This window comes from Delphinapterus leucas, chromosome 11 (genome assembly GCF_059928025.1).
Source record: "Delphinapterus leucas isolate spDelLeu-1000000601 "Yukka" chromosome 11, BTC_Dleu_Yukka2, whole genome shotgun sequence".
In the NCBI taxonomy this organism is placed as follows: Eukaryota; Metazoa; Chordata; class Mammalia; order Artiodactyla; family Monodontidae; genus Delphinapterus; species Delphinapterus leucas.
In genome coordinates this window covers 66,971,962-66,992,674 of record NC_143139.1, presented here as the reverse complement: position 1 = coordinate 66,992,674, position 20,713 = coordinate 66,971,962, and positions in this window count along the sequence as shown.

Sequence of the window (20,713 nt, the reverse complement as noted above, 5' to 3'; positions counted from 1 at the left end):
ACTAAGGGTTAAATTTTTAAAGATAAACAAATTTGACAAACCTTTAGCTAGATACCTTTACTGAGAAAAAAAGAAAGAAGACTCAAATAAATGAAATCAGAAATGAAAGAAAAGGCATTATGACATACCAAAGGAAATACAAAGGATCATAAGAGACAACAGTGAACAATTAAAAGCCAACAAATTGGATAACCTACAAGAAATGGATAAATTTCTAGAAACATACAACCTACCAAGACTTAACCATGAAGAAATAGAAAATCTGAAGAGACCATTAACAAGTAAGAAGGTTGATCTGTAATAAAAAATCTCCCAACAAAGAAAAGCCCAGGACCAGATAGTTTCCTTGGTGCATTCTACCAGACATTTAAAAAATACTGCCAATCCTTCTCCAGCTCTTCCAAAAAATAGAAGAGGAAGGAATACTTCTAAACTCATTTTATGAGCCCAGCATTACCCTGATACCAAAGACAGATAGGACACTATAAGAAAAGAACTATCGGCCAAAGTCCCTAATGAATATAGATGTAAAATTTTTCAACAAAATAGTAGCAAAAAAAAAAAAATTCAACAGCACATTAAAAGGGTTATAGACCATGATCAAGCAGGATTTATCCCTGGTATATAAGGATGTTTCAACATACATAAATCAATAAATGTGATGCACCACATTAATAGAATGAAAGATCAAAATCATATGATCATCTCAAAAGATGCAGAAAAAGTACATCCTTTGTTGATTAAGAACTCGCAGCAGATTTGGTACCTCAACATTATAAAAGCCATACATGGCCAGTCCATGGTGAAAGTTTTAAAGTTTTTCCTATAAGATTAGGAACAAGACAAGAGTACCCATTCTCACCTCTACTGTTCAACGTAATACTGGAAGTCCTAGCCAGAGCAACTAGGCAAGTAAAAGATATAAAATGCATCTAAATTAGAAATGAAGAAGTGAAATTATATGTCTGCATATGATACGACATTATATGTAGAAAATCTTAAAGAATCCATGAAAAAAACTGTTAGAATTAATAAAAAATTCAGTAAAGTTGCAGGATGCAAAATCAACATACAGAAATCAAATTCATTTCCATACAATAACAATAAAATATATGAAAAAATAAAGAAAATAATCCCATTCACAATAGCATTAAGAACAATAAATTACTTAGGAATAAATTTAACCTTCTAGGAATAAATTTAACCAAGAAGGTGAAAGCTTGGTACACTAAAAACCACAATAAAAGATGTTGATGAAAGAAAGTGAAGAAGATACAAATAAATGAAAAGATATCCCATGTTCATATATCAGAAAAATTAATATTGCTAAAATACCTATAATACACAAAGTCATCTATAGATTCAATGCAATCCCTATCAAAATCCCAGTGGTGTTTTTCCACAGAAATAGAAAAGAACAATCCTAAACTTTATGTAGAACCACAAAAGACCCCAAATAGCCAGAGCGATCCTGAGAAAGAAAAAAGCTGGAGGCATCACAATTCCTAATTTCAAACTATACTACAAATAAAAACAGTATGATACTAGCATAAAAATAAGAACATAAACCAATGGAACAGAATCAACAGCCCAGAAGTTAAGTTCTCCCATATATGGTCAACTTATTTTGACAAGGGAGCCAAGAATTCTCAATGGGGAAGGTATATCTCTTCAATAAATTCTGTTGGGAAAGTTGGATTAGTCTCCAAAATTTACAAACAACGCATGCAGCTCAATAGCCAAAACCCAAAAACCCAATCAAAAAAATGGGCGGAAGACCCAAATAGACATTTCTCCAAAGAAGACATACAGATGGCCAAGAGGCACATAAAAAGATGCTCAACATCACTATTAGAGAAATGCAAATCAAAACTACAGTAAGATATCACCTCACACCAGTCAGAATGGCCAAGATAAAAAATATAAAAACAATAGGGAATTCCCTGGCAGTCCAGTGGTTAGGACTCCACACTTCCACTGCAGGGGCATGGATTTGATCTGAGGTAGGGGAACGAAGATCCTGCAAGACACACGGTGCAGCCAAAAAAAAAAAAAAAAAATCTATAAACAAATGCTGGAGAGGTTGTGGAGGAAAGGGAACCCTCCTACACTGTTGGTGGGAATGTAAATTGGTACAGCCACTATGGAGAACAGTATGGAGTTTCCTTAAAGAACTAAAAATAGAGCTACCATATAATCCAGCAATCCCACTTCTGGGCATTTATCCAGAGAAAAACATGTTCGAAAAGATATATGCACTCCAATGTTCATTGCAGCACTGTTTACAACAGCCAACACATGGAAGCAACCTAAATGTCCAGTGACAGATGAATGGATAAAGAAGATGTGGTACATATATGCAATGGAATATTAACTCCGCCATTAAAAAGAATGAAATAATGCCATTTGCAGCAATATGGGTGGACCTGGAGATTATCATACTAAGTGAAGTTAAGTCAGACAGAGAAAGACAAATATTATATGATATCATTTATATGTAGAATCTTAAAAAAAATGATACAAATGAACTTATTTACAAAAGAGAAACAGACTCACAGACTTGGAGAATGAACTTATTGGGGGAAGGATGGGGAGGGAGGGATAGATTAGGAGTTTGGGATTTGTATGTACACACTGCTGTATTTAAAATAACCAACAAAGACCTACTGTAAAAATAAAGAAAAAGAAAATTTTTAATACAAAAAATATAAATAAAATAAATAACTAATAAGGACCTAGTGTATAGCACAGGGAACTCTACTCAATATTCTGTAATGACCTAAATGGGAAGAGAATCTGAAAAAAGAGTGGATATATGTATATGTACAACTGATTCACTTTGCTGTGCAGCAGAAACTAACACAATACTGTAAATCAACTATACTCCATTAGAAAATTTAAAAAGAATTCTATTGGGAAAATTGGATAATCACATGCAGAAGAATGAATTGGACCCCTACCTTACAGCATACACAAAAATTAACTCAAAATGTATTAAAGACTTAAACAGAAAACTCAGATGCATAAAACTCCTAGGAGAAAACATAGGGAAAAATCTATTGATATAGATTTTGGCTATAATTTTTTGGATATGACACCAAAAGCACAAACAACTAAAGCAAAAATCAACAAATGGGACTACATCAAACTAAAAAGCTTCTGCACAGCAAAAGAAACAAATTACAAAATAAAAAATGCAACCTACAGAATGGGAGAAAATATTTGCATATCACATATCTGATGAAGGGTTAATGCCCAAAATATATAAAGAAAGCACACACACAAACACACACACACACACACACACAATCTGATTTAAAAATGGACAGAAGAACTATATAGACATTTTCCCAAAGAAGACATACAAATGGTCAACGGGTACATGGAAAGATGCTCAATATTAATAATCATGAGAGAAGTGCAACTCAAAATCACAATGAGATGTTACCTCACACCTGTTAGGTGATTATTATCAAAAAGGGATAGAAAAGTATCAGAGAGGTTATGGATAAAAGGAAACCCATGTGCACTCTTGATGGGAATGTAAATTGGTATAGTCACTACGGAAAACGGTGTGGACGTTCCTAAAAAAATTAAAAGTAGAGCTACCATACTATCCAGCAATCTACCTTTGGATACTTAGTGAAAATAATTGAAATCAGAAACTTGAAGAGATATCTGCATTTCCATGTTCACTGCAGCATTATTTGCAATAGCCAGGACATGGATACAACCTAAGTGTCCCTCTGCAGGTGAACAGATAAAGAAGATGGGAGACAGATGATAGATAGATAGGTAGATAGATAAATAGATAGGCAGACAGATGGATACAATGGAGTATTATTCAGCCATGAAAAAGAAGGAAATACTGCCATTTGCAATAACATGGATGGACTTTGAGGGCATTATGCAGTGAAATAAGACAGACAGAGGAAAAGCAATACTATATGATATCACCAATACGATATGATATCACTATATAAGTGTTTGTAAAAAAAAAAAGAAATTCAGAGAAACAGAGATTAGAATGGTGGGTGCCGGGGCAGAGAGGAGGGGAAATGAGGAGATGTCAGTCAAAGGGTACAAATTTCCAGTTATAAGAAGAATGTGAATATGTTCTGGGAAATCTAGTGTACAGCATGGTAACTATAGTTACAGTACTGTATTATATACTTGAAAGTTACTGAGAATAGATTTTTTTTTTTTTTTTTTTTTTTTTTTTTGCGGTACGCGGGCCTCTCACTGTTGTGGCCTCTCCGGTTGCGGAGCACAGGCTCCGGACGCGCAGGCTCAGCGGCCATGGCTCACAGGCCCAGCCGCTCCGCGGCATGTGGGATCTTCCCAGACCGGGGCACGAACCCGTGTCCCCTGCATTGACAGGCAGACTCTCAACCACTGCGCCACCAGGGAAGCCTGAGAATAGATCTTTAATGTTCTTAACAAAAGAAAGAAAAAAGAAACGATAATTATATGAGGTGGTGGAGGTGCTAACCAACCCTACTATGGTAACAATTTCTCAGTAATAAGTGTATCAAATTATCACATTGCACACCTTAAACCTATACTATGTTATATGTCAATTATATTTCAATAAATCTGGAAAATAAATTATTAAAAAAAATCATTAAATGTATTCTCAAGGATAATTACTTGAACTAAATATAAAAGTACTGAAATACTATTCTTGTTCAAATATTGGTATACCATGTAAATATTCCATATCACCAAAAAATTAATTTTGGGGGTTTAGTTTGGCCCCCTAGTTTGGGGCTAGTTTGCACTTCATGTTAGAGAATGTTATTCTTGGTAAACAGTGCAACCCTGTCTCTCTGTAACTTTTGTGTGTGCTTGAACAAGAATTTAAAGGCAACAGGTTCTTAGCAGAAGGTGAATGCTACATCTTCTCCATGCTAATATTCCTTACTTCTTTTTCTACTGAGTTAAAATCATACTTCTGAAACAGGGAGCTTGAAGGATCTTCTCACTTGGGTATAGTTAGTAACATACATACCTTCCTAAGCATCCTTAGGAACAAACCGAACAACCTAGTTCAGGTGTCCCTACAGCCACCTCTGTAGGGTTGTCCCTTTCTACGCCATTTTAATTGCTTTCTGACTTTCACCAAAAGCTGGCATTTTTCAATGAAGACATCAACACCCAGGCAGAGCCAAAACCCATGGCTTTATACTGCCTCATATTTCAGGCTCTAACAAATATTTTTAGCTGGATCAAGTCCATAGTGCTAAATATGCTCTATTACATTCATTCCCATGGAAACAGACACACAATGTCACAAATACAGGATAATAAATTCACTGTCTGATGGTGGAAAAAAAAAAAGAAAAGAAAATCTTCTTTGGCTGAAAGAATAGAGCTCTATTTAAACAAACAAAAAATCCTGTTGCAGGAACAAGGAAGACATAGGAAACAACCAAAAAATTACCTTTTCTTTCAAAATATTGAGTTTTTCCAACAGTAAAGACTACAGTTTGAAAGCTGCAATTGACCTATTAGATACAAATTTAATGAGAAAATAATTTCAAGTGATGTCAGCCACTTAAGGCTGGAAGTTATTTTCAGGGCTAGTCATTCCATTATTTATTTATTTATTTATTTTTAACTGAGCAGCTGCCTGTATGGAAAACCATACTTAGTACAGCGCCCACTTATGGACTATGACACCAGCCTCTTAACTCTGCCTCTCCCCTTTCAACCGTGTCACTCAGAACCCCTAATCACTCTCATCTCACAAAATAACATGGAAACTCCATCATTTGGCCTTCAAGCTTACCCAGAGTCTGACTCCAAGCCCACTTAATAACTTTAACGTTTAGGACTTTACTGTATGTACCTTCTGTGCAAGTCAAGTCAGATTGAGAGGGTTGGCTGTACTCACTTCTTGTGCATTTCTGCCATCCATATTTAGCTCCTATTTTTCCCTCTGAAGTAAAAGTTCTGACCCATCATCCCATCATCTCCACATTTTAAAATCCACCTATACTTCAAGTCATGCATCAAATGTGACTTCTATTTTCATAAACCTAAGACTCACTGCTTTGAACTGCCTTTCTTTCTTCGACAGTTTTTTTCCTTCATCGCTAGACTGTAAGCCAATGTACTGAATTCGAAAAACACTTATATACATAATAAATGTTTAGTAAATATTACTAAAAGTAACCAGCAATTAAGATGCTGAAATTTTCATCTACATAAAAATTTAACATAAATGTATCAAATTTGGGTAGAAATTAAACTGGAAAAGAAAAAATGGTTCTTGTAAATCTCAGTGCTGCATTGAAAGGACTGAAAAGTCCTTTTCAGTCCTTAAACACTCATATTTGATTCAGAAAAGTTTGATAAGTCATGGTGAAGAGGGTGGATGTTTTAGCATCTTTCTTTTATGAATGAGAAAACGTATATGCAGAGAGGCTATATGGTTTACCCGGTCACAGTGGAAATCAGAGCTACACATTCAGGCCAATGGCGTCATCCACTCAGCCATACCTCTAAGAAGCCATTTGTAAGCCTCCAACAGAGTGGTTCTGAACTCTCCCATGATAGTTGTTTTGTTTTTAATTTGAGTAGTTCACATACCTCAATATCCCCACTGAAAATCAGTCCCAGGAAAAGTCAGAGAACACGGGGAGTCAGGAAGCTAGTATTGGCATGTGGTTTTATTTACTTATGAAATCATTAAAATACTTCCTCTGATATGGGCTGGGAGGTCTTTAGAATTCAAATATTCTACCTCACTTCTCTAACAGACATGCAGACCTCAAACCTCAACTACTGGTGATAATTAAATGCTAAGGAAGAAACATTTTCATATCTCTATTGCCAGAATTGGCTCCAGATCAGAGATGACTGATAGATGTCAGGGTTACTGCCCTTCATAGATCAATCACTTATTTTGCTATAATTTGGGTACCCTAAAGTAATTAAAAGAACATGTCCAATTTTTAGGATATTTGCCTAGGATCAGTTAAAAGGCCTCTAGGTACTCACAATTCGCAATTTAAAACTTAGACACTACTGAATGAAATAAAATCTATTTTCCAAGCCTACTGCCCTCAGTAATTTGATGATTACTTTTCTTCTTGTTGCAATTGATCTGTTTAACCTATGCATGCCTGATAGAAAAAGAGATTAATATTTTTACTTTAAAAGGAATCACATAGCTGAGATTTTTAACTCAAGTATGTATAAACTGAGTTTATGAGTGGACATAACTTCAACATTATTTGTCAATCATATGTAAAAGAGCTAAGATCTAGACAAGGTGAATTTAGGCAATATAGTATGCAGCTTTTGACATGGTTCACAAGGATCCCTGCCTCTTGATATTCATCCCTTTGGGTAATACCCTTCCTGTGCATGTGTGCTGGACCTAGCAATTTTCTTCTAGTAAATGGGATATGACCAAAACGCTGGAATGGCACTTCTGTTATTAGGTTGTAAAAATCCTATGGCTTCCCTCTTGCTGGTATTCTTTATTGCCTTCTTGATTTGCAGCTTTGCTGAAACAAGCTGACATGTCGCAGAGGCCCATGTAGCAAGGAGCTGAGAGTTGCATACATCCAATAGCTAACAAGGATCCGTCAAGCCAATAATGCATGAGGAACTGACTCTGCCAACAGCCATCCAAGTGAGTTTGGAAGCAGATACTTTCCCAGTTGGGCTTTGAGATGGCTATAGTCCCCACTGACACCTGAATTCCAGCTTGTGAGAGACCCCGAAACAGAGAACCCAGTCAAGACATGCCCATATTCCTGACTCACAGAAACTGTGAAATTATAAATGTGGTTGTTTCAAAACAGTGTTTGAATTATATTTTAAAACAGCAATAGATCACTAATACCATGTACAGTAATGTTCCCAGGAAGCTGATACCATCATTGGAACCAGGGGTAGATCAATGGCTCACAATCTAGGCAAGCAATCAGTATATTTCATATCTAAATGCACGGTGACTGGCTTAGATTAGACATGTGACCTAAACTGGACATTCGTAGTGAATCCTAAGCCATCGCAGAGAATGCTGATGGACATACTTAAGGAATCATGCAACCCTGGGAGTAGCTGATAACCCTCTTGGAGACACAAAGGGAGGCAATTTTACAATGAATTTGAATCCAAAACAGACAGAGTGACAGAAAGAAATTTGGTCTTCAATGATATTACCAGACACTAGATCAAGCCCTGCTAGAAGTGAGTGAAGCTCTGGGTTTTTCAGTTAAATTAATTGTTATTTAACCTAGGATGAAATGAGTTGACTGATAATTTGCCCCATTAATATTACCCCGAAGAGCATAACTCTTGCATTCCTCACACATTTGACTAATTAAAACTAAGAATTTTAAAAGGCCTTAAAGAGCACCTGGAAACTTGTCCAATTAAGTGATAAAATATACCTCCATAAGTGATAAAATATACCCCATAACAGTAACAGACATAAAAAGCATATAATACAACTAAATATTGATATATGATAATTGAACTAGAATGGACATCAATGAAAGTAGCAGGTAAACAATTCAAGAAAACACCAACACAATTTTTTTTATAATAGCTTTTTTTTAACATCTTTATTGGAGTATAATTGCTTTACAATGGTGTGTTAGTTTCTGCTGTATAACAAAATGAATCAGCTATACATATACATATATCCCCATTTCTCCTCCCTCTTGCATCTTTCTCCCACCCTCCCTATCCCAGCCCTCTAGGTGGACACAAAGCACCAAGCTGATCTCCCTGTGCTATGCGGCTGCTTCCCACTAGCTATTTTACATTTGGTAGTGTATATATGTCCATGTCACTCAATTTAATTGTGTTTAATTGCTTTGTAATAATTAAACATCAAAGTCAACACATATAAAAGGATACTTCTGAAGCAGCCACATAAAGTGCCTCAAAGCCAACTTTCTTTGAAGGTAAGCTATGAAGTCTATTACACAGAAAAATAAAAAAGCCCCCTGTGTAGAAGGTTTGGAAATTGAATGGAAGCTTAAATAGCTTTTGAACTGTCTAAAATGTGGGGGGGGATTTTCCATAACTTCAGAGAATTTTCAAACAATTCAATATTATACTTTTTTCCTCCTAATTCCCCAACTTTTTAATAAAAATTTCTATTAGACTACATTATCCAAAAGAATGAAAAGAAAAATAAATCCTGAAAGTTACAAGAACAAAGAAAGGATATTCAAGACCTCATTAGTGAGAAAATGGATCAGAGTTTCCCCTGTGATGGGAAATAATGTCTGCATAGCCACCCACCCAAGTAGCAGAGCTGTTTTCACAGGTCTAAGTCTTTTAAGATGGCCAGCTAAAGAGATCATAAATAATCTGACCCAAATGTTCTGTCCTATTTGCACAAACCACACAATTTTTGAAAGTTCTAGAAACCCCTAATATTTCCCTGTGAAATTGCAAATGTCAAGTATTTTTAGAGCAATGTAAAGAGTTCTATTAAGACAAATATCAGGCAAATTTGTTTCTCCCTAAAATCTACTCAGCCAATTCTACTGCTAGGAGGTAAAGGAATTAAATTTAATGAGAGCCTACTATGTTCTAGGTACCATTCATTTTCATATTACTTGAAAATAACTCCTGTGGTGGTATACTTTTGTTATTATCTTTCTACATTTTTCTACAACTGATGACATAAATACACCCCTTCTCCCCCCATCAACTATCCCCAAAGAAAACAAGGTTTCCTCCTTAAGGTAAGTCTATAAATCAACTCATATTAAATCCGGACAGACATATACAAAGTCACCTTAAGAATTCTGAATGACTTCCAAGTCAGGAAGTCTATTAACATATCTAAACATAGTCTGCCTGAATTAGAAGAAGAGTTGGTCAGCTATGGAATCATAGATAAATCAAAAAGCAAAGTCGTACCTTCAAGGACTACCCAGACCACAGCTGAGTGGGTCTCTAACTTGCTGCTCATTGATCTAAAACTAATTTTAGATTAGCTAATTTGCTAATTTTAATTAATCTGGGTTGTGCCTATGACACTGTTTTTGTTGTTTGTTTTGTTTGTTTGTTTAAAGCTCCCCAGAACTGCTATCTTTTCTCCAAGCTGTGATCTGACTTTCCTGCATATTGTAGGGATAAACCCATAGGTTACTGGAAGAGGTAAAGAATGCTTTTCCCTACGTGTTTCATGTTATAGAGGTATGGCATAGGATACCAAGTCATGTTGTGTTTGGAAAATGAAAAAAATGAACACGGTAACTGGAAAAGAAAGGATCTGAAACCTATTAAGATACAAGGTGAAATCTGAAACAGCAAATTCCTAAGGTGTTTCCTCTACCCTCACTCTTTCATATGAATCTAGTGACTACTATGGAAGGAGGAGACTGAAAAAATTATGGTAACTTGTTAAATGAAACTCTGCTTAACTTCTCTAGGGCGCCATATAAAATGTGGCTAAATCATCATCATCGTGGTCAGCTTCATTACCGTCATCGTCATCAAACTTTCCTCCACCCACCTGGTTTCTGCTTTAATTTACATTAACTTAAAACTCCAGGAGTCATAGCTACAGAGAGAATGAGAATAAGTCCTGGACATCTTAACTCATTAAGTGGAGTGAATCTTGGAAAATACCAAAAATAGAGATACTCATCAAATATTGTCTCTTTTTTTCTATATCAGAAGGGTCTAAGTCCAAATGTGCAAAACAGCTTCAATCATAATCCTCATGATACAAAAGTTTATACTTAAACTCTTTTTTACCAGGTATTTAGATATTTAATAAATGTTAAATATGTGAATTAACTTTTTACTCTGTATGTGTTATAAACAAACAATATCGATAGGAAGCTTAAAAAGTTGATTATATGATTTATAAATCCATCCAATATTGAGGAAAGAAAAATCCAACAGGGGCATACAGTGAAATGAAAACTAAATAGTTGCCTTACATATTACCCAGCCTCAGAAGTTACTTCACTGTTTCCATTTATGCGCTCTGAGATTATAATCTCTCATTTTTGTAGACTTACACATTTTTCTCAGTGTCATTAAGAAATACCCTATTTGAAATCAATATGTAACTAATATTTTCTCAGGTTCGACCAAACTTTGGATTCAAAATAAGTCACATAAACAATAATAACTCAAATTTCAATCATATGTTGCTACTACCTGTCTAGTCCCTGATCTCTACTCCCATCCCTACATTATCATACCCCTCATCCTTAGGGGTATTTCAAATGTGTTCATTGACACTATTTTGCCTCAGTTCATCATTCATTCCAGACATGTGTTTGTGCACCTTGCATGTACTAAGTAAATCCCTTCATTAATATTTACCGCTTGAGGATGTTGACTCCCATAAACTCCTTCCACTGATCTATTTTGAAACAACTCTGATTATTTATTCATGTCTCCCATTTGTCCCCAGAGGGTCCAAAGAAAGAGGTGACAAAAAGGGAACTGAGTGCACTTCATCCTCACTGGGCCGAGCTGTCTTGTCCTCTACAGATATGGGGAAAATACCCCATATTGAAAGCTGACTCCATTTGAAAGCTGACTCCTTCAAAATTTTTTGAAGGTCTGTGTCATCTCTCATTATCTGTCCATTAAGGCCATACAGTTTGTGTGTCTGCCTCAGATCCCTTATAAAAATTAGAATCTTCAGCTTCTGCTTGCCATCTCGGTTTTAATAAGGCTCATACGCACACCTGAGAGTTGGGATAGAAAATACCCACCTTCCTTCAGTCTCTGTCTTCAGGAGCTTACCTTTTCCAGTTTTCTTTCTCTAAATAAATCAACGCATCCAAATAAAAGCCTGGAAACCATTTGTCCTACCACTTTATCACCCATTCCCAACTCCGAATGACAGTTTTGCCTCAGAGAGGACTCTGCTCTACTTATATATATCACTTTAAGTAACAAGACTGATGTATATAAATAGTGAGTAATATTTGATTGTATAAAAAGTTACCTTCTACCTGCCTAATACAAATAATAAATAAAATTATTCGATTAAAAAAAACAAGAATCTAATCTAAAATAATATCAGGCTTGCTACCTTGCAAACAGGCCAAAGCAATCTGCAGCAATGAGGAAATTACACGTTGAGGTAGATCAGAGTGTTACTGGCTGAGCATGCTTTGGCCAGATCTCAAGAAAGCAACACAATTAGTTAAATTGATGAATAAAGCATATTTATCATGAAAGGAGTATAAGTCAGGCATAGTTAAAAATGTAGCACACAATATATCTTCACAGTGAAGAATGAGAGAATATATTATGCATTTGTTCCTATTAAAGAAAAGCTGTTTCATGACTCTGCCACCCTCGCCACAGATCACGGGTCCAGGGTTGGATATCAGACTAAAAGGCTACCAATCTATGTAGATCACTCAAAAGCTGACTCAAAAGCTAGCAATCTTATACAGATTGATGGATCAATGAAATCAATGGGATTCTCTTTCTCAGGGAGTTTGAATGTATGACTTAGAGAGAGAGCCAATAGGTTTTAGAAAAGGCAAAAAGACTGAAACAAAAAATCATATAAAAAAAAAAAGAAATGGAATTGTTGATAATGGCCAGAGAGTAATCAAGTCACTATTCTGATGCTGACCTGGAGGAAGGATGGAAGGTGGGGGAGGGTAGGAATGGTGACACATTACTTACTAAGGGCCAGCCACCACCCTATATGTGCTTAACATGTAGTATAATTCATTTGTTCTTCAAAAACATATGAGAGGGACTTCCCTGGTGGTCCAGTGGTGAAGAATCCGCCTTCCAATGCAAGAGATGAGGGTTTGATCCCTGGTCGAGGAACTAAGATCCCACATGCCGTGGGGCAACTAGGCCCACGCACCACAACTACAGAGCCCGTGTGCCCTGGAGCCTGCGCGCCACAACTAGAGAGACAAAACCCACACACCACAACTAGAGAGAAACCCAAGCAGACCGCGCGCCGAAACCAAATGATCCCACATGCCTCAACAAAGATCCCAGTGTGCCGCAACTAAGACCCGACGCAGCCAAAAAAAATAAGGAAAATAAATAAATAAAATAAAATAAATAAAACCCAAAACATATTAGAAAGATACTATTTTTATCTGCATTTTACAGAAATTGCAGCACCTGCCCAACATCTTAGAGCTGAGAACAGGTTGAGGGTGTGGTTCCGAGATAGACTGCCTAGTTTCGAATGCTGGCTCTGCTGCTATGATGACCAAATGAGTTAATATTTGTAAATGTGCTTAATATATTGCCTGGCACATAGTAATCACTATATAAATAAAGAACAATTACAAATACAAAAGCAAATATTGAAAATATGAGGCCACACAGTCCAAGTCTATATTAGTCAAAGATTTCCAGAGAAACAGAACCAATAGGATATATAGAGATCTCTTAAAGAGGGATATATTATAGGCTCACATTACTGGCTCCCATGGTTATGCAGGCTGAGAGGTTCCACAATCTCCTGGAGAAACAGGAGAGCTAGCGATATAATTCATTTTGAATCCAAAGAACCAGGGGAGCTTATCGTGTAACCCTCAGTCTAAGACTAAAGGCGTGAGAACCAGAAGGGCTGCTGGTGAAAGTACCAGAGTTTGATGGCCTAAAAGGCGAGAGCTCTGATGTGCGAGGGCAGGAGAAGATGGATGACCCAGCTCAAGGAGAGAGAGAGAATTTACCCTTTCTCCACCTTTTTTGTTCTATTTGGGCCCTCAACAAATTGAACGATATGATCCCACATTGGAGAGGGCAGATCTTCTTTACTCAGTCTACTGATTCAAAAGCTAATCTCTTCTGGAAACACCCTCACAGACACCTCCAGAAATGATGTTTTACCAGCTATCTGGGCATCCCTTAGCCCAGTCAAGTTGACACATGAAATTCATCATCACAGATTCCATATCTATGCTCTTAGTCACTATGGCTGTGTTGCAGAGTGAGAGGAAAAATTGACAGCAGCTATCCTGAGGGTACAAAAAATAACAACCAAGGTGTTAAATAAAATCTAGCCATTTATACAGTCTTCTGGCTTTTTAATGAGAGGAAAGGAGAAAGGCAGTTTGGCAGGTTCTGTAACCTAATATATTGGAGTGTTTCCCTAAGTCATCAGCTCTGCTTTTGGCTTATTTTGCATCAACCCATCAGCAAGAAAAAGACTTTCCAGCATTTAGTCCTAAAAATGTCTTTTTCTTCTTCATGTTTGGTGTGTGGAGGATTCTCCAGTGTACCACATTCTGCTGTTTCATTATGTGGCAAATAATCTGTATTAGTAAATAAAATTCTCTTTTTAAATGCCTCAGAAATTATCAAAAATTATATGCACATCACATATCATTGGTCCAACAAGTGAAAATAGGTCCAGGATGTATATTCTTTTAATCTAGACATATTCTAGAGGAATCATTTTTGGGGAGAAAGGCTTTAAAATTATTAATATATTTTTTGGAAAAAATAAGCATATTCATTAAGCGTTAATAATCAATAGAAATACTTAAAGATAGAACTTCTGAATCTTACAGTTTGTATTTAAAAGTTTCTCAAATTGAGATATTTATAAATTATTACTGAGGAAATATCTAACCATTTCATAATGATTTCAGTACAGAGATATTAGCAGAAAAATTCTTAGGAAAAAAGACCTGTTTTATATATTTATAAAGATCATAAGTCGAGAAAACATGTATACAATTAATATTAAGAATAATTTCTCAAGTTAATTCTCTGCAAACACCAACAAAATGAAAGGGTGGGTTTAAATACAGAGGTCAGCATAATAACCTCATTTTCCTCAATTATGTGAATAATTAGGTAATAGAAAAGATTGTTCTTGAATTGCCCAGACACTTGTGTCAAATTGGCCAAGATTAACAGTATTATGTCTATAGCAATTGGAATACATTCATGACAGTACAGCCAAACTATTTTTCTCCTATTTAAAAATCCATGTAGGTAGTTGCTCATGCATTCAACTGTGATGTATCTGTAAACACAAGCCAGTAAGCCAGAATGGGCAAATTCAGCTAGATCCCAGACTGGAGCTATGGAAAAAAGAATTATTTCTCTGTTTCCTGACCCTACTGAGATAAGAGAGGGCTCAGTTTCAGTGACACTTAATTCCCATGTGTTTCTCAAAAGCTTGGAGCAGAATTATTGTTTTATCTAATGCCAAATTTATATATCCTTTCTTCTACACCAGCTGGTTGATCAGGTTCAAAAATAAACCCTCTTTTATTTAATATGAAGTTTAAAGAGGGAAAGATTATTTCTGTAGTTACTTTTCTTTCCATTGATGTATTTTAAAACAAAACAAATGAAATGGTGCATACAATCAAGACTTTGAAAAACATCCCCAGTAAGGAAAGTTTTATAAATATCAGGAATTCTCTACAGGAATAGGAACATAATGAGATGTTATTTCTGAACCTAAATTGGAAGAAGACAAATTATAGGACAATATTGTAAAACTGTTGATATCATTTTCCAACCCCTTTATTTCGTTCCCTGTCTGACTTAAATAAACCTGAAAAGTCTATGCCATATTCATCTTAACTCACTAAACTTAATGGACTGAATGAAAAGAAAATCACTCACACATATTCATCAGATTTAACAAGAAGTCCTGAATTGATCTGTAAACAAAAATTGTAAAATTATATGACGTTTCAGGCTTACAATAACGTAATTTAAGTAAGACATATTTATTCCACTATCACAAAAAATAATCTACCAAATTTTAACCCTCAAAACAACAAATTCCCAATTCCAAGGTTTTGACTGACATATTTCTTGAAGGGGACTTCAATTATTACTTATAATAGCAGTCATAATAGTTTAAATTATGGTAAATTGGGGTAAAATTTAGCAAATTTTGGTAAATTTGGGCAAAATGGCACTCATGAACATATTAAAATAATTAGATTTTGGTCCTCAACTACTTTATTTGGTCTATATTGGCATTAACTCTCAAAAGGAAAAAAACAGTCTGCCAGTAGAATTATTTGCCTAAAAACAAATACATCTGATAGCAAAAGGGGGTTCTAAATAATTTGTTACTCAAATTTAGCTAAACTGAACCAGGAAAATGAATCACTTATTTCTGTGATGAAACATGGTGCAGCAGTGTGCTTGAGCTGGCCCATACCAACTCACAAAAACTGATTAATTCTCAGGAATTTTGCAAGCTGGTTGTTAAACACAGCTATTACTAAAAATTACATCATATAAATTTACAATTCAGTAAATTTTATATGTATTAAATGCTCAAACCTCATCACTTCCTAATTATCTTAGTGTAACTTACAATTATCTTTGATTTTGATATTATTTACCTCTATTATTTCTATATGTCAGAAAAATATAGTGTGCCACTACACACCTCTTCCCAATTTCATGCTTTGTCATCATGTTGGTAGCCTGAAATCAGCCATTGCAAGAATATTTACACTAGAGTAACTGGCAAACCCTATAAACCAAGGCTTGATTAATTGATTTATTAATGGCCCAGACTTAAGTAATAGAGAAAATGTTAATATTGCAGGGTAAACTTAAATTATACTATGGCTGTATCTGTTCCATTATGAATAGCACACAATATTGAGGAAATATTCTTCCAGTATTTGAAAACCATTATCTGATTCAGCAAAGAAGTTGGTAATGTCATTAGCAATGAGTGAAATTCCAAAATACGTCTTTGTAGTTTCATTTTGTCTTATTCTTAATGCAAATGAAAATATCAACCAAGAGTCATGTTGGAAAGACATTCATTAGTTGCAACTATAGCTTGAATGTGGATATACAAATTGGGCAAAAACCAAACAGAGCATTATGTGAGAATCAATTGGCTAGATTGTACTTACAATAAAGAGTATTGTATACTTTATTATTATTTGTAAAACATATGTTATACATTCTTTATATCTGTAAAATTTATAATAAATATATAAATATGCACCATTTTGTTTTATCGTAGGGAAACCAGTTGTTAAATTTTTACCAGTACACCAAAGATTCTGTGTCCCTATCTTGTCCTAACATAGCTGGTGAGTAGCTTTTTAAAGTGTGTTCTGGACTTGTATGGAGCAGCTAAGTCACCCCCTCCAGGTGAGTGGCATCTAGATCTTTCCTAACTGCTACCAAAGTCCCTGGATGTTTGCCAGTTAAGGGAAGGAATCTTCCCTATCACAGCTGTGCCCACATTTGACTGTACAGGAAAGTTTATAATAAACTGAGGTGAACAAATGGTAGATGTGGTAATTGCTCTGACTGAATCACCTATCCCAACAGAAGGGATTAGGAAATTTCAAAGGCTATTAATTCAGAAAATTACAATGTAGTCAAGTTCTTCCATCTTTCTTTTCTGCCATTCTAATTATTTCGGTTGTTGTCTTTCAAATGGTTGAAGCAGCTCCCAACCATCATATCCTCACACTGAAACATGCAACAGAAGAAGAAAAATCTTTTCCTTACTTTGCTTTTTAAAGGCAAGAAAAACTCTTGCAGTAAGCTCCCAACAGACTTTCTTGCATTCTGTGTTGTGTCACTTACACACTCCGAACTCAACCGCTGACAAGGGGATTAAGTTACCTTGACTGATTCCCTCTCTGTGTCATACTCCCCTGAAACACTAAGCATCCTGACACCTAAACAAAATTGAAGTTATAGGAGAAAGTGAGGTTTGTAAGCAACAGTGTCTGTTGCAAGAATATTCTCACTTTAAGAAAACTATTTCTGAGCCTTTGGATGGAGGAAAGGAGCAGGGGAAAAAGAAACCTAAGCTTTGGTAAAAGAACCCTTATTTATTAAATTATTTAATGTATACATGGAGTATTTCCTACATATTATACTTTTTACCAGATGCTGGCAATGCACAGATAGAAGACCAAACTTTGCCCTCAGAGAATTCAATCATTTTTATTAAGCAGACAAGTAAATGAACAATTACAATACACTGTGATAAGAATTCTAATAGATATTCCTCAGCTGGGTCATCCCTACATTGACTGTGAATTGAAACAAAAATGAAATCTGTGACATCAGCAAACATGAATTTAAAAAATATCCTACATGAATAAATTCTGATGGGTGGGCCCAAAGTTATGAGAATGCCAAACTAGGTTCAAATCCCAAGTTCTTCCCATTACTTCCTGTGTAACATTAACCAAATTCTTTAAATATTTGGTTATTCAGTTTCCTCACCTTTAAAAAGTGAATGAATGTATTAAATCAAATTTAAAAGCAAGAGAAAAAATAATGTACATGTATGTAGTGATATCTTATGGGAACACAATGAATGATAGCTAGTTTTGTAATAATGGAAGGGGTTTTTTTGCCTCCCCATCAAGAGAAAATATGCATAAATTTTAAAGCAGAGAAACAGAAATACTTTTAGCTAAATTGAAATGTTATTAGATTAATTAAAATTAGGGCTCTCAGAGTAAGAAAAGTGTATATAGAAACTAAAAAGCAAGAATGTGAGAGAAAATTTGTCAGAGAACGTTCCATTTTATTATCAATATACTTTCACCTTGCTAAGATTTCAGCTGTTCAACTGACAAATATGTATTGTATGAGATGCTTTTCAGATTATTCACTGTTTTCTCTAGTCATCAAGACTCCAGAAAGATTATGGCCCTGGAGGAAAAGAAAAGGACATCTCCTAATAGTGTGTAACATGATTAAATGGATGAAATAGTGAATAAATGAATTTCTTCATGGTGGCACACTTCTGCCACCTTATGGCTATAAGCCAAAATTACAGGATCAGCTTTTTAAGACACGAGCCAGAAATTCCTTCTTTCCTATTTGCTTTCTTCCTTTTTCCTTTCATCTGCCACATTGTAATTGCAGGCATCATGTGCAACATTGTGCTAGGTTCCAGGAATGCAAACAATTTTCACCATGAACTTAACTGTCAGAAAATTACTATCTAGTGAAAGAAATAAATATATACCCCAATGCAACATATTAAATACTTCAATGGATGCATGTGCAGAATGGTATAGGAGCCCATTGGAAGGCAAATATAATTTTTAAAGAAGATATCAGATGACCATGTAATAAATAAAACTCTTAGAAACGTATTATCTGTCTCTGTGCTTAATTTAGGGAGAAGTAACTTATCCCTATTTGAATACTCAATATGTGATTCAATAAAATCATTGAACCATAAATAAGAAAAACACCACAACTTTCATCTCTTCAAGGGATTCAGTACCAGGCACCACTACCTAAATCATTCAAATCATATAGTTGTCTATCAAATTTAGTGATTCCCTAGGAATTAAGAATTCACAGCAACCTAACAACCCTTGGTAACCTAGGTCAGCATTTGATCTACCGTACCAGCAAAGACACCTTCCCTGTGTGTGAATTCCTCCTTCACAACAAATAAAGTCCATTTCATTTCTCAGTCCACACCCGGGAAGATGAAGAACAAGTGAGCAAAAGAATGCCACCTTATAAATAGCTTTTTTTTTTTTGTATTCAAAGACAGTTATTCATTTACCACTTTTGATTTATCTTTCCAGAATAAATAATGACAACTTCTTTACATTATTAGCCTAAAAACAATTTCCCCACCCCTCTAATCACATTAAACGCTCTCTACCCTGTTTCCCCATTTCCTGAAATGTATGATTTTAAACTGGACACAATATTTAGGTAAAATTCTCTTTCAAAGATCTTGTAAAAAATGATTTTTAGAAGGGAAAATAGAATTATATTCTTTTGGAAATTATTAAAATATATACAAGTTTTTGATGTTAAACTAATATTATTTTAAAACCAAAGATAGAAAACCATTTATAAAGGTATTCCTTTAACATAAAAAAAAAAAAAAAATCAAAGGCTATACGAGAGGTTATTTTGCATTTCCAAGTGTCAATCTGTGGGAAATCATTATTATGTTCCTTATCATATAATAGCTTACTGGAAAATATAATTTTCAAAAAAAACTTTCAAATCATTGGTCAAGTTATAACTGCTTTGTGAACTGATTTTGAATGTTGATACACTTCAGCTTTGACTTGGCAGACAAACTACCCTAAATTAATTTTTTGTTCAGAATTCTGACTAATCGTTAGTCTATCTCCAGCGAGTTTAATTTTCTGCGATAGACTTATTGACTAAGAGCACCAAAGCTTTGAAAAGTTTCTAAAGAAGTTAGAAAGTTTTGGCACACAACGTTTATTCATCCATTCACTTATGTACAACTTTTACTCACACTCACAAATTTGAGATACTTAACACACAAGGATATAGAAATAAAATTAAAGAATCAAAACCAAAAAACTAATTTCATTCTTTTACCTGTAGCTGTCCAGTTTTCCAAGCACCACTTATTGAAGAGGCTGTCTTTTCTCCACTGTATATTCTTGCCTCCTTTATCAAAGATAAGGTGACCATACGTGCGTGGGTTTATCTCTGGGCTTTCTATCCTGTTCCATTGATCTATATTTCTGTTTTTGTGCCAGTACCATACTGTCTTGATTACTGTAGCTTTGTAGTATAGTCTGAAGTCAGGGATCCTGATTCCTCCAGCTCCATTTTTCTTTCTCAGGATTGCTTTGGCTATACGGGGTCTTCTGTGTTTCCATACAAATTGTGTAATTCTTTGTTCTAGTTGATACAGCCACTATGAAGAACACTATGGAGGTTCGTTAAAAAACTAAAACTAGAACTACCATATGACCCAGCAATCCCACTACTGGGTATATACTCTGAG